This window comes from Anguilla anguilla, chromosome 2 (assembly GCF_013347855.1).
Source record: "Anguilla anguilla isolate fAngAng1 chromosome 2, fAngAng1.pri, whole genome shotgun sequence".
NCBI classification, from domain to species: Eukaryota; Metazoa; Chordata; class Actinopteri; order Anguilliformes; family Anguillidae; genus Anguilla; species Anguilla anguilla.
In genome coordinates this window covers 4,852,527-4,867,029 of record NC_049202.1, presented here as the reverse complement: position 1 = coordinate 4,867,029, position 14,503 = coordinate 4,852,527, and positions in this window count along the sequence as shown.

Sequence of the window (14,503 nt, the reverse complement as noted above, 5' to 3'; positions counted from 1 at the left end):
GCCACTTGAGCGTTGTAAACATCGGTTCATTCATAGAGGGTGCTGTGCTGACGTGAGGTGAGCAGCGGTTGGCTTGTGGGAGGGTTCCGTTAATAGGCACCAGTAGAGGACGCCAGTAGAGCCTCATTTATCCCAAGCTGTGTCTCAGACACTTAACATCGGACACTTATTTGTAGAAGTCCATCAATCCATTATCTATACCTGCAGGGTCACGGGAGGGTGCTGGAGCCTATCCCAGTGTGCATTGGGCGAGAGGCTATTTGCATAAGTGCCATATCAAAAATAAATCAAAAAGTCCATCTGTATGCAACATGCAACGCTGCAAGCAGGTGAAATGTAATATGGGACGCATAACTAATGAGTAGTGAGTGGCTCCTTGTCTGACCCCCCCAGAACGATACAGACTGCGATGGCAGCAGTAATGGTTGCTTTATTGTACAGATGGTTTTCACATAACAAATATGTCTTATCTGGTCTGGTCAGGGACATATGCAAGCGGTTTAATACACGGTGTAAATAAACAATGTTGTCAGCAGCACCCGCCAGCTTGTCCGTACCTGCTGCTGATCTGCAGTATTGTGCGGTGAAGCAGCTATGATTGTTAGCCCCGGACAAGCTCTTACTTGTCACGAGCTGTCTGGTGGTGCGCTGAAATCGAACTATTTGCACTTTTTTCCCCGCTGAAAACAAACAGACCCGAGGATCTCTCAGCCACCGGTGGGTTTTAAGGAAGGGCTAGAGAGTGTGTGTGTGCATCTGATTGTTTTGAAGTTTTAGCGTCTCCTTTTAAAACAGTGGCTTGGCCGTTCGTCTGACGCATCTCCATTGGCTCAGAGCCGTAATGGAGGTATGGCGGTGGCCAGTTTCCAAAATTCCATGTTGCGCGCACTCCTTAACACGTCGCTGATGGATCCCCTCCGTCCTGCTGTCAGTCACTGAGACAGAAAACAAAGAGGGCAAGAAAACCAGGCCCGCGTTCGCACTTCAGGGAACAAAAGGGCTGGTGATAAATCATTTCCTGTTGCCTCTACTCCAGGTAATTACACGTCTTTAGTGAAAGACCCTTTCAGCAGGTTGGGCAAGAACAGGAGGAGGAAGTTACAAGTGTGGCAGAACTGAGAACTACGAGGTGTGTTTTAGCCTGGGTTGCACCCACCTCAACCATTTCACTGGGCCTCACCACTACCCCGGTACCCTGGAACAAGGTGTTTAATCTGGATTTCTTCAGTAGTTATGCTTTTATGTAAAAGTAGTATGCAAACTGCTGGATTCTGCAGTCCGAACTATATAATGGTTAATGCCAAGCCGAACGCACGTTGGATGTTTGCCATTCAAGTGCTTGACTTAAGCTATTGTGGCCGTGTATTTGCTATGTTTCTGATCTTCACCCTCATCCCAGCCCCATTCAAAAGCAGGGATTATGAATATTTTCTACGGGGAGTAAGGACAACAGGGATGATGATATTATCTGGTGCCGGCTTACCTGGTGCTCTTTTTTTTGTCAGTGTACCGTGAAAACGGAGGCATTGTGGGTGTTTTTCTCTCACGTAGTGTGATCTAACTAGCGATGCCTGTAGCCGCAGAACGAACATCTTGATAAGCACGTGACTGAGAGAGACAGGACAACGATTCGCCAGCTTGAGGTGAAGCAGAATAATCGACAGGGATCTCTGACGCTACTCAATAATAAATAAAAATGGTGGAGTGTTGCAAACCGCAAACCCACACACAAATAGCCAGAGACTCCACCGAAGGGGCACTCGAACCCCCCGAAAAAATCATCACTGTCATCTGTGATCAGTATCTCCGCGGGAGCGTGTCATCACCTGTGCGTGCAGACATTCCGCGAGGGATTCGCGGTAAAAAAAAAGCGGGAATCAAAATATGGCGGTGGGCTTATGGGGTGAGCGTGGGCCATTGCTGATAACTGACAGGGCCCTGACCTCCTCCACCCTTGGTTTGGCAGGTACAGCAGCCTGTCCTCTCTGCTGTAATTGCTTGTTATTGCTGTAGGGGGTTGTGCCAGAGGGGCGTGGTCGTGTTCAAAGCCAATCTGAACCTCTGAACCTCCACAGAGCTTTTTGGAAATGCGCAAGACATAATGGCGGCCTAGGATCTGTTCACGTTCAGCAAGGAGTTGCCAGTCCACTGTGTTTATAAGCAACGCCGTTTTTGGTCATCTATCATTAACTATTAGTGATGTGTCATAGCAGGTGTTTTTTTACCCATAGTGACTTCCAAAATCCAGAGATCCATTTATCCAGTTTCATTATGGAGATGCGTTTGGAGCACATTGCTGTCACTTGACCCAAGAGAAGTTCTTTTTATTTCTTTTGATCTATTTTGGATATTTAATTGCCTTGAGCCACTTCTAAGAGGTTGAATGTGCAAGGCCTGTTTGACTCTGTAATTCTGATGTGCAGTGCTTTGATCTGCTTGTATCTGAGGAGTCCACTGGCAAGTGCTCCCAAGATAAAGTGCATTCTAGTGTCAGCTTCTCAACATGCCTACTGTTTCCATCAGAAAATTGAATTAAGCATGCATATTTCCTTTTAACCAGTAGAGGGTGCTGGCAAGACACACATGGACATCTTGACATTCTAGCAGAGCTTGTTTGTTTCCTTCTGCTCTCCCAAACCAGTATAGCCTTCTATAAAACAGTACAACACAGATCATGTGTTGAACACTTGAAGGAGTGCCAAGCAAGCTACGCCTTTCAGTCAAATGTTAAATGTCTGTCCCCATTAAAATCCTTCAAACTGCTTCTGTCCCAACACCTGGTGCTGAAATGTGAAAGTAAAAAAAAAAAAAAAACAAAAAAAAAAAGGGGCCTAGACTCCAGCTCCCAAGTCAAGGCCGGTCAGCTTTGGGACTTTGGGGCTTTGGGACCATTTGGGCGGTGTAGAATGTGTTTTTCTCTTTCTCGGGAAAGACCATGCGGGAGGGATTATGATGCTATTTCGGGTCACGCGCTGTGGTGCAGATGTTCAAGGCGATACCATCGTCTCGCCAACGGGCTCGGTCTCGACCGATGAGGCGGGTAGCGGGGGGGGTGGGGGGGGGGGGGGGGTTTCGGGTGTTGTCATCTCAGGCGATTAGGCCGTGACCCCGATTGCCCGATTGCACATGCAGCGGGAGTTTGTATGAGGTGACATGCGTTGGCGGTGGCGGGGTCACGTGATCGCAGCTTCAGCATGTCTGGGGCAGCTGAGGAGAAAGGGCTCCTCGTCTCGCTTTCTTCACGCAAACAGGAAGTGTAGGGCGGCGTTCTGGGCACCTCAGCATGTGACCCAGAGACCCCCTGTGATTGGCCACAGAGACTCATGGCGTGATTGGCTATACGTTCAGTCAGCCTGTAAAACAGTCAGGGGGTCCCTTGCTGCTAAGCACGGATGCTGTCACTGTATTCCAAGAACAGTTAGCACTCCTTCACAAATAAATATTTTAGAGCCAGAACAGAACACTGCTACCTGGACCCCTGTATGTGGTCCCTTTCTGTCAACCAAAATGGAAAAACGCACACGGTCCCTTTCTTTCAACCAAAATGGAAAAAGGCACACGGTCCCTTTCTTTCAACCAGAATGGAAAAAGGCACACGGCCCCTTTCTTTCAACCAGAATGGAAAAACGCACACGGTCCCTTTCTTTCAACCAGAATAGGAAAAGGCACACGGCCCCTTTCTTTCAATCAGAACGGTCTTGCCTGGAATCCCGTCGCCTGACTGGCAGCAGTTCTGAGCGGTGAAACCGTGCACCGAGTCAATTTAATACTTTAACTGCCGGTGAATATTCAAAACGCAGACTCTCGCCCCTGCGGGCGGTTGCCGGGGAAACAGGATACAGGATCTGACAAGATGGGGCTTGAGCTCTGAACCCTCCTTAGCAATGTCACCACGGACGTGAGGAGGAAAAAAAAACAGATTTTGGAGTTTCGCCTTCTTCTTAAACAATGATTCGTAATTTGTAAAAAAAAGATGTACAACCCATGTTTTTTTTTGTTGTTGTTGAAAAAGAAACATGCATTGAGGTGAGGGTGGCGGGGGTTACCTGAGTGAGGTGAAAAGCGCTCTGATTGTTGAGGAGAAGTGACTGTGGCGTTTTCACGCGTGGTTGAGCGCTCAGGTGAGCTGTCAGGTGGGGAGGAGAGCCAGGTGTGTGGTGGGAAAAAAAAAAACCCCACCTTTCACACACTTTCTCGCGGAAAATTTCCCGGACTTCACGTGCGTTCTGGGATATTTGGGGATATGAGCACAATCACAGTGGAGCCCCCCAGAGGAGGAAACTGTCCCCCAGTGACAGGTTTGCTTTTTGGAACCGATTCTCCTTACGCTCTGATTTCTCACCAGACGTCATCACACCTGTTCAAGGTGTCCGGGACCAGACATCAGAATGACTCCGTTTGATATAAAAGTTAAAAAAAAACAAACAAAAAAAAAACAAGATGGGAAGCTTGTTGGCATCACCGCTGGAAAGCTATCCGAGTCTTACATTTTACAAATGTATCTCACCTATATATATACAGTATATTTTTGTATTTGAAATTCTGATCCGGGCAGTTGATGCTAGAGTCCTCTGCATTCATTAGAATGAAGCAGATATTTCCACTCCTGTATGCTGATTGGTCGACCAGTCTTCCTAGCTGAGCTAATGTTCAATAATACAGCACAGCTAACGAAAATATTAATGCATCAGTTTATTATCATTGCAACTTCCCATAATGTAAATGTCCTTGATATTGAAAAATTGTCAGCCAACTGTAATAAAAACTGTAATTAAAAAAGCAGTCAACTATAATATAATTTTAAAAAATGTAACGTCTCAATTTTTAATATTGAGACATTAATTAAAAAATTATCATCTCAAGAGACTCAATGAGCACACACTCAAAGTGGGCTATCCAGCTGAAAGGAGAGAGTGCTGCCCCCTGCAGCCTGCACCAGTCATTGCACCCTGGCTGTTTGCTTTTCTGCTTCATGGCTCCTCAGCAAACACGTTCTTAAAAGAAAACACTCTCTCGTGCTCTTCCTCATCTTGACTCCCCCCTCCATTACGTTCTAAAGAGGTTTACAGACGCCCTTACGGGCATTTAATCTTCCCCACGTCAGGTTGTTCAGGTTTATTAGGATCTGTGTTTGCTGTTCTACAGATGACTCTGTTAATGGAAGTCAGGCCGGTGTCTCCGTGGTGGAAAATTCAATTAAACATCCCCGCTGATGGGTTTCCAGAGCGAGCGGCCCAAACAGCAGCGCTGTGCAAACGCTGGAACAGGGATCGCCGATTCAAAGTACTCATACCTCAAGTCTGCTATATAACATTAATAAAACTGTTATAACATGGTTATAACCATCAAGCTCACCGGGAAAGTCAATTTAAAAATAGAAAAGGTGCGAGTGCAATTATTCGAAAGTGGAATTTGTCATTCAGATGAGGCCAGTCTCGCTGGATTTTACGCAAGGGCTCCAGTGTGTGTGTGTGTGTGTGTGACCTCTGGAGTCTGCCAGAAGAGAGTGTGTGACGTCGAGCAGATACAGAGATCGCACCGTGTCAGGGTGGAGGGGTGGGGGGGGGCGTGGCAGATTTTCAGCGACGGCCGAAGGGAGAATTCCCAAGCAGATCTTGACCCCCCCCCCCCAGGGCCCACCCCCCCTCCCCTCGGCTCTCCCACCTTGACAAGCTCTCCTTGTAACTCTGAAGGCGTCTTTGGCCCGCAGTGAAGCTGCTGCTTCCAGTATGGAGGTGCTGATCCAACGTCACAGATATGCAACGATCGTGTTAGAACACAGTAGTAAATGCTGTGTGATTCAAAATGGCAGGGTTGCACTGCATGCAGTGCAAGTCTTCATGATATATTTATGCAAACAAGTCTGATGACTGTTGTCATGAGCATTCATAATATTATATAACAAATAACGTGAGGTATGTAAGGTATGCCAGGCTCGTCGTTGCAATTGGCCTGCCTGGTAAAATGGAGGTTAAATAAAAATATGGATTGAAATGCTAAGTGTTATGACTGGAAAGACTGGCAGGTTGTAAATGACAATGCCTCATGCCACTAAAAAAAATTGTCTGTGAGATTAACTTTCAATAATTTCAAGATAAATGTCATTTCAAACTGCTTAATTTTAATGTCTTCATTTCAGTTAAGTTTTGCTTCTTTTTCCAAAGAAGTTAAAAATATACTTTCATGGTCAGTCCAATACTGTTTTATTATAATGAACAAATTCTTAATAAAAACTGAGACTGCCTTCAAAGAAAGTTGAGCCTGTACCCCAAAACCCCTAAAAATGTGCTTCTCCTTCACACTACTTGACCCTTTCTCCTCTATTCCTTAATGTCATTTTGCCGCTCTTTTGAAGTTCCCTCCTCCTGCAGTTTGGCATGTCTTAAACCCTCTCCTCTTTGTATCATATTTACAGCTTATCCGCAGGGCTAGTCTTTATTATTATTATATTTTGCTCTTCTTCATTTGAACTCTTCAACTCTTCAACTCCTCATGCTCTCCCCCATTCCTGTCATACCCCCCCTCCCCCCCACCTCACTCTCGCCCGTCCTCCTGGGACGGTAATCAGGGGGGGAATCCTTCCTCTCTGACCTTTTCTAGGCTGTTCTTTACCTGACACCTCCACCTGTGACAGGTAGGGCTGCCCCCACAATCACAGTCCTCACCGCCACACAGCATCCAGCTTAACTTGCTGTCCCACTGATGTGTTGAAATGCACACATACAGACTCAAGCACAGATACATGCAGACGCACACTCATGTGCAAACATGCACTCACACACACACATGCGCATGCACACACATACACACACACACAGACATGCAGGTGTGCACATACTCAAATACAGTGTAGACTTAAACCCTCACACTTACACCTACATAGAAATTCAGGCATACACAAACGTGCACACGTACACACACACACACACGCACTCTCTCTCTCTCACACACACACACACACCTATGCCATCACCTCTGCAGTATTCCTTTCCCTCGTCTATCGCCCACGCGCTGAATGGCACCGTCCCCCGCCCCCCCCCCCCCCCCCCCCCCCCCCCCCCCCCCCCCAGGCGATCAGAGGACCCGCCACGCCCCGGCCTGGGCGGCTCTGATTGTTCGGGCTGGGGAGGATGCCACCACCCAGCAGCCTGGCGCCGTCCTGTCCTCCTCCTCCTCCTCCTCCTCCTCCTCCTCCTCCTCTTCAATGGGAACGCCACACCAAACCGTCCCGCCACCACCACCGTGACTCCTGAGAAGTGCATTGTTCCTCTTCTGTACCCCGTTCGGCCAGATCTCCTTTCTTCTCTTTTCTTCCCCTCCCCCCCACCCCCCACCCCCTCCTTGCTTTTTACTCAATGGGTTAGAGTTTTGTTCTGCCCAGAGATATTGGTGACAGTGTGCTGCTTGAGAGCGAGAGAGAGAGACAGACAGAGAGCCTGAGAGAAGAGGAAGAAGAGAGAGAGAAATTTGATACTAAAAGTATAATTAGCGTGATGCTAATTGAGGTCAAAGGCAAGTGACTGAGCCTGTTTTTACTAATCCATAAATACACTGCATATTAAACCTGCATGACATGTTTTTCCTAATGAGTAATAATTAGGAAACACATAATCAAGTGCATGAGATGCCTTTTGTTTCTTTTCAAAATAAAGTAATTGTTCAAGCAATTAGGCCCTAACCCTAAACCATAACCCTAATTTGAACCCTAAAACCTAATTCTAGCACTAGCACTCATATTGAATATCTGGTAATCTTCTATTTAAATGGATGAAAAGCAATATAAATATCCTGAATTCATTTAAAGAAAAGCAAAGTAATTAAAAAATATGTAAATATGTGAATTTTAGAAGGGGGAGAAAGAAAATAGTTTCAGTGCAATTCAGACACAAAATATGAGATGCAAACATCAGTGCAAACCAGATGAATCGTGGGAAATGAAGTTCCTCAAAGATGTGGCGCAAACGTAGGATGTGATACACAGTGATGCAGTTGATTGGCAATGGCCTCGCGTGGAGTACGTCACACCTCTGCAACCTGGCCTCTGGGAATCTGTCCAGTGTTTCAGCTGGTGAATCCCTGGTGTGACGTTATCTGGTGCAATGGGGACCGCTCCAACACGATCAGCCAGGGGAGTCTCAAGATCTGACCATCCGGGTTCCTTCTGAGGCCGGGCGTGGGCGTGGCCACAGCGGAGTGATTCCTGATTGGAGCACAGCCAGGGTCTTTCTCAAATTCAAATTCAAATTCAAATTCAAAATGCTTTATTTTTATGGGTCTTTCTCTCTCTCTCTCTCTCTCTCGCTCTCTCTCCTTTTCCAGTACCTTGCTGTTGTTCTTCCTTTCATTTCGCTGACCCTGTTGCAACAAGACTATGCCCCTCGAGGACAGAGATATGAGCTGGCCAACAGTGGCCCCCCCCCCTCCCCCCACTGCCCCCCCCCCCTTCTCCCCTGCCCCCCCTCCTTTAATTCACCCAAATTGAGATATGTCAATGCCGCTTGTTATCCTGAGCCAGCTGAAAACCACAGGACTGCATTGGCAAGCTGTACAGGACTATTACTCTCGTTACTAAAGTTCACTAAAGTTCAGTCTTTCTCTTATTATCGGTAACTTCCTATTCCCACCAAGACTTCATTAAAAAAAAAAAAAAAAAAAAAAAAATTTTTGGGGGCGCGGCAAGATCATTTTGCGGCCTAAAAAATCTGACGGTTATTAAACTGCTGGCGGAATGACGGTGGTGGTTTTGGCACATCTTTGATTTTTAATTTCCCCCCATCTGACTGAGTGACAGGTAACAACAAAAATAAAAAGGAAAAATAACTGCGTGCATTCTGATGAAGGTGAGTTCTGCAGAGAGAGCGTGCAAGAGAGAGTGTGCAATAGAGAGTGTGCAAGAGAGAGCGTGCAAGAGAGAGTGTGCAAGAGGGAGTGTGTAAGAGAGAGCGTGCAAGAGAGAGTGTGCAAGAGAGAGTGTGTAAGAGAGAGCGTGCAAGAGGGAGTGTGTAAGAGAGAGCGTGCAAGAGAGAGTGTGCAAGAGGGAGTGTGTAAGAGAGAGCGTGCAAGAGAGAGTGTGCAAGAGAGAGTGTGCAAGAGAGAGTGTGTAAGAGAGAGCGTGCAAGAGAGAGCGTACAAGAGAGAGTGTGCAATAGAGAGTGTGCAAGAGAGAGTGTGCAAGAGAGAGTGTGCAAGAGGGAGTGTGCAAGAGAGAGCGTGCCGGTCTATAGAAAGGGAATGGGAGTCGTGTCACTCACAGATTGCAAGCGACTCCGGGTCAGGCCTGGGACGATCCCGACCCACGGTCAGCACTGCCCGGCTGGAATCGGCACAGATCCGGCCCGGAGTCGCTTGCTATACCGGGTTGGTTCCTCAACACCTGCAGGGAGAAGTAAAACTGAGATGTTTTGGGTGCCTCGATTCCATGCTCTCGGCCCGTGGTCTGCAATAGGAGATTCTAGGGTGCAGGGTCTCTTGATGTGGGGAGTTAACCTGGGCGAAGCTTAATTTGTCTGCCGTTGTCTTCGCTTGAAGTCCTCAAAGTGTCAGAGCAGCAACAAAACAAGATCATTATGTTTAAATGCTAGTGCTGGACCAGACATGTCAAATGTCATAAACCCTTTGCGGTGTCAGATCACAAATATGTTACTGGAATGTTCTTGACTGAACACTCTAACGCTGATGTAACAATCACTACTGGTAACTGAAGGCAAAGAAGTCCTACAGCACTGACTTAAAAAAAAAAACAAGTTCCAAAAAACCTACTCTTCAAAAGGATAAATATTAATGTGTGTGTGTCTGTGTGTGTGTGTCTGAGTGTGTGCTCCTAGAGTTTACAATTAAAATTAAATTCAGTTACATTTCAAGCATTTTAGAAACGTAAATCTGTCTCAACAGTAGAAACTGTGATGTAAATATCTTTGAAAAGCAACTACTTAAAAAAAAAGAACATTATGTAGGAGGCGCTAAACTACAGGAGACGTTAGAGTTTTCTTTGATCACTCATCCACGGTCACAACAGTGTGAAGCATTCACACGTGCGGTTTTTTGAGCGATGTATCAAGTTGCTTCGTGAAGCCACTTCCCCACAATGGATCCGTGCCCTGTCACAGGTCAATTGAGTGTGTGACAGCGTAGCACAATCGTGCTGCCAAACAGGCTCTTCTGAAATCGGGATCTCTGAAGGCAAGGTTAAAAAGAGAAGGTCAAAAATGGGGAACAAGAGAAGGTTCCGGGTTCTTCAGCTCAAATTAAAAGTTGCCCCTTTTATTTTATTTTTTTGCTTTGAAGTGAAATATGTAATTGCAGGGGAGGGGGGGGGGGGGTTGTGGTGGGGGTGGGGGCTACCTAATGTTATCGGACAGGTAGTGACAAAAATTCACCTCTGGGACAGTCAGGGCCCTCCTGGTGGGGACATGGGGGGGGTGCAGTCACCCCAGGACAGGGATCAGGGATTAGAATTCGCCAGAGCTTTTTTTCTGTAGCTGGCCTGTAGCTAAAACACCAGGCCTTGAAGTGAGATGGAAAGGGAGGGGGGGGTGGGGGCGGGGGAATGGAACATGGCGAAGCTCTGACAGTTTGAAATCGCTGAATAAACAGGGAGGTTTGTAAGGGTGACGGGGCTGAATGACTGGTACTCTGAATGAACTCCTCTCTGGTTTCGCCCCCCCCGCCCCCCCTCCCCACATGGACCCCTCCCCTCTCTCCTACCCCCCAGGACAAAAGCCGAAACGAACGTGAGTCAGTATTTATTTATTTATTCTGTTTCACTTAATTGCAGGTGATGGTGCCTGAACCTCAGCCCCATGCAGAAGCAGGTTCAGTTAGATCTGCTTTTCTGGCTCATTAGCAAACTGGAAAACTCTGTTGCCTTGTATCACATGTCTATGCAGTGGGGGGGGGGGGGGGGGGGGGGGGGGTTTGTGTGTTGCGTGCGTCACCTTTATTTTACACATGCAAATGCATGCGCATCCAAACCTCCCTTTTACCTGTACCTGTACAGGTGTGCATTGTGCAGTGTCAGTCCACAGCCCACACGCAGGCACCGATGCACTGTTTGTGAAGGCAAACACACACCTGTACACACAAACATTCACTGTGCAGATTCACGTGCACACACAGCTACACACACACACACACACACACACACACAATGCAAGCTATTCCTCTGCTGCCACCCACACACTCTGAGGCAGAGACACCTTCACACGAAACAGAAAAAAGACATGCCAAACGCAGATGAAAGCTTGTCAGAACTGTCAAACAGCCACTTATGTTCTCAACCCCCCCCCCCCCCCCCCCTTCCTTCTAAGGGCTCATTAGATCTTGATTTAAAAACCTGACAGCGAGGGTAACATGGACAGGAAGAGCACTACTTGAACTTGCCTCTTCTCCGGTCTTAAGAATACTAAAACACATTACACATATACGGGAAACCATAGGGGGCAGGTCAGTACTTTTTAAGGGTGCTATTTGTTACATTATGCCCTGGCCGTCACCCCTCAACTGTAACCTAATATGGGGGTGTTAGGTTTCCTGTGTTCCGACCCACAATGCACCTTGTGCGTGCAGCGAGGTCTCTCATGGTCCATCAGCGTCAGAACATTGTTCGCAAAACAAATTGCAGGCTATATAGTTTGCTTATGGTGTCGCTAGCTATACACTGATGAATAGAGGGAGAAAAAAAAAACATTACGCAAAAACAACAGTATTTTGTGTCATAACACGATAGCTAACATTAGCTAGCGTTCAAATCCAATAATTCCCAGGCAGGCATATCCAGACCAAGTGGCAGGATTATTGTATGGAATTTCAGCAGTAACTTGAACTGACTTGGGAAGAGTTGTTGAAATGAGTGTTTTCTCTCTCTCTCCCTCTCTCTCTCTCTCTTAATTTTTAAAGAACTCTTCTCCGGGTCCAAGTTTACGTTAGAAAACTTTACAGGCCCTGGCGCGTTCACGGTTAACATTTTTTTCAGTTTGTAATCCCCTCAGCCGTTCGTGCCGCGTCTCAGTTTGGCAACGCTCCCTTCTGCATTGTCTCAGAAGCCTTGCCAGTGCTCACCGTCGCCAGGCGACAGCATGATTGACAGCCGCATTGTTGCCAGCTCTGATGGCACACGTCATTATTTTTCCCGCTCCCTCTCTCTCTCTCTCTCTCTGTCTCTTTTTCTTTTTCTCTTCAGAAACTTTTCAGATTCCACCCTTTACTCTTTTTTTTTGGGTGATGTGAAATTGAATAAACGTGCGCTAGGGTATACACGTTGCTGTGTGTTGTGCTGTGAAGGGGTTCTGAAAATATAATGTGGTTATCCCCCCCCCCCCCCCCATAGAACTGATGCCATTTTATCCAGAGATACTGCACTTCTAGGGCACTAATACATTACTTGAAATGAACGCCATACATAACACATTCATAAGCATGACATAGCACCTGACATGACGAGACATATGACCATATGACCAGCACTTAAGCATTGGCCAAAATGCTTCTCATTACCACTTAATGTTTGCTTCGATCTAGTGTTTCATAATTTCACAGCAGTATATTTCCTTTATGAAAACCTCATGTCTGTTTTTGGCACCGATAAGTGAATTTCTCCTTAAATCACCTTTCCCATCATAATTAATTGCTACAGTAAGCAATGAAAAGCCTGTCAAATTATCTCCATTTTGAAACGAGATGGTGGGAAAGGGAATCCAGCTTCGATGGAGAGGAATTAAAAATATCGCTGGTGATGGAGTGCGCCACAAAAATGGAAATTAAATATCTCCACTTCTGCAAAATATGCGTTTTATTGGAAGTCAGCTTTTTTATTTTCTAAAAAAGGCTGACTTCCTTAAAAAGCTGGTTAATAGATGACAAAGAAAATCCTCTTATGTCAGTTGAGTTATTAAGCAGCAGTGCTGGGGACAGCACAACGCTCTTCAGCTTTTATTTTGTTGCCCGAGTTTTGGGGACAGGAAGCACAGCTCTCCCCCTCTCTCCAGCAAGCTCAGGTGCGGAGATAAGACGTGGTTCTCTCAGCGCTAACCTGTGACAGAGGTGGAAATGAAGATGATGGACCCCCTTAATGCACACTGAGAAACTCTGCAATACAACTGACTGTCAGCAGTTTGGACCGAGGGATGTTAATAGAATATGGAACGTGGTTATGCATGTAAGCGTGTGTGTGCGTGTGTGTGTGCATGTGTATACACTTGTGTGTGCTAGTGGTTATGCATGTAAGTGTGTGTGTGTGTATGCTAGTGGTTATTCATGTGTGTGCGCATTTGTGTGTGCGCTAGTGCTTATGCCTGTAAGTGTGTGTGTGTGTGCCTGTGTGTGTGTACATGTTTATGCATACTTGTGTGTTTGCATGTATTTGCATGACTGCATGTATGCATTTATTTTGCTACAGCATGTGTCCATTTGTGTTTAAATGTGTGTGTGCGTGTGTGTGTGTGTCAGTGTGTGCAATATGCAGACCTAGAAATAAATTACCTTGCGAACGGAATGAAGATTTGATGGTGCTGTCATGGATATGGGAGAACCTTGGCGTGTTGACGAATCGCCTGACGAGTGGAGAGTGCTGGCATCGGAGTGAGTGAACCCAAAATGGAGGAGCCTCAAAACCTTCAGCCCCTCTCTCTGACCTCTGACCTGGCACGGTCCTCCCTTGTTCTCGGGCAAACCGTCTTGGCGTGAGTTCAGGTTCGGGGAGGGGGCAGGACTGTCGGAGTGACGGGTAGGCAGGGGCGGACAAAAAACGTGTGGCAGAGCCACGCCCAGCATTTGTGGAGCGATGCAAATTACCCTCGTGTTTCGTTACCTTGAGTATAATAGGCTCCACTCTGTAATTACACAGAAGGTAAATCACATAATATCGCAAGGCAAAAGGTCAACGTTGCAAAAAATAACATTGTTTTTGACTGAATTTTCCAGAAGTTCTGAGCAGAGATAGGCCCTCAGGATGCCTGCGCCTTGTCTGTGCTGCACGGGTCTCTTGTCTGTTTCACTGAATTAATGCAAATTTAAATGTTTTTTATATTTTAATCATCGCTGCTTTGACTGTTGATTTAGCGGCTGATTTTGCGGTATTCAATCATTTCTCTCTCTCTCTCTCTCTCTCTCTATCCCCTGCTCACTCTCTCTCTCTCTCTCTCTCTATCTATCCCCTGCTCCCTCTCTCTCTCTCTCTCTCTCTCTCTCTCTCCCCTGCTCCCTCTCTCTCTCTCTCTCTCTCTCTCTCTCTCTATCTATCCCCTGCTCCCTCTCTCTCTCTCTCTCTCTCTCTATCTATCCCCTGCTCACTCTCTCTCTCTCTCTATCTATCCCCTGCTCACTCTCTCTCTCTCTCTCTCTCTCTATCCCCTGCTCACTCTCACTCTCTCTCTCTCTCCCTCCTCTTTCTTTATCCCCCCCTCTCAGTTTAGTTCAAGGATGCCTCATGGCCTGGACGACCAGAGCAGTACAGGTAAATCTTTTACAAAATAGAGACAATATTACATTTGAAACTATGCCATATTTT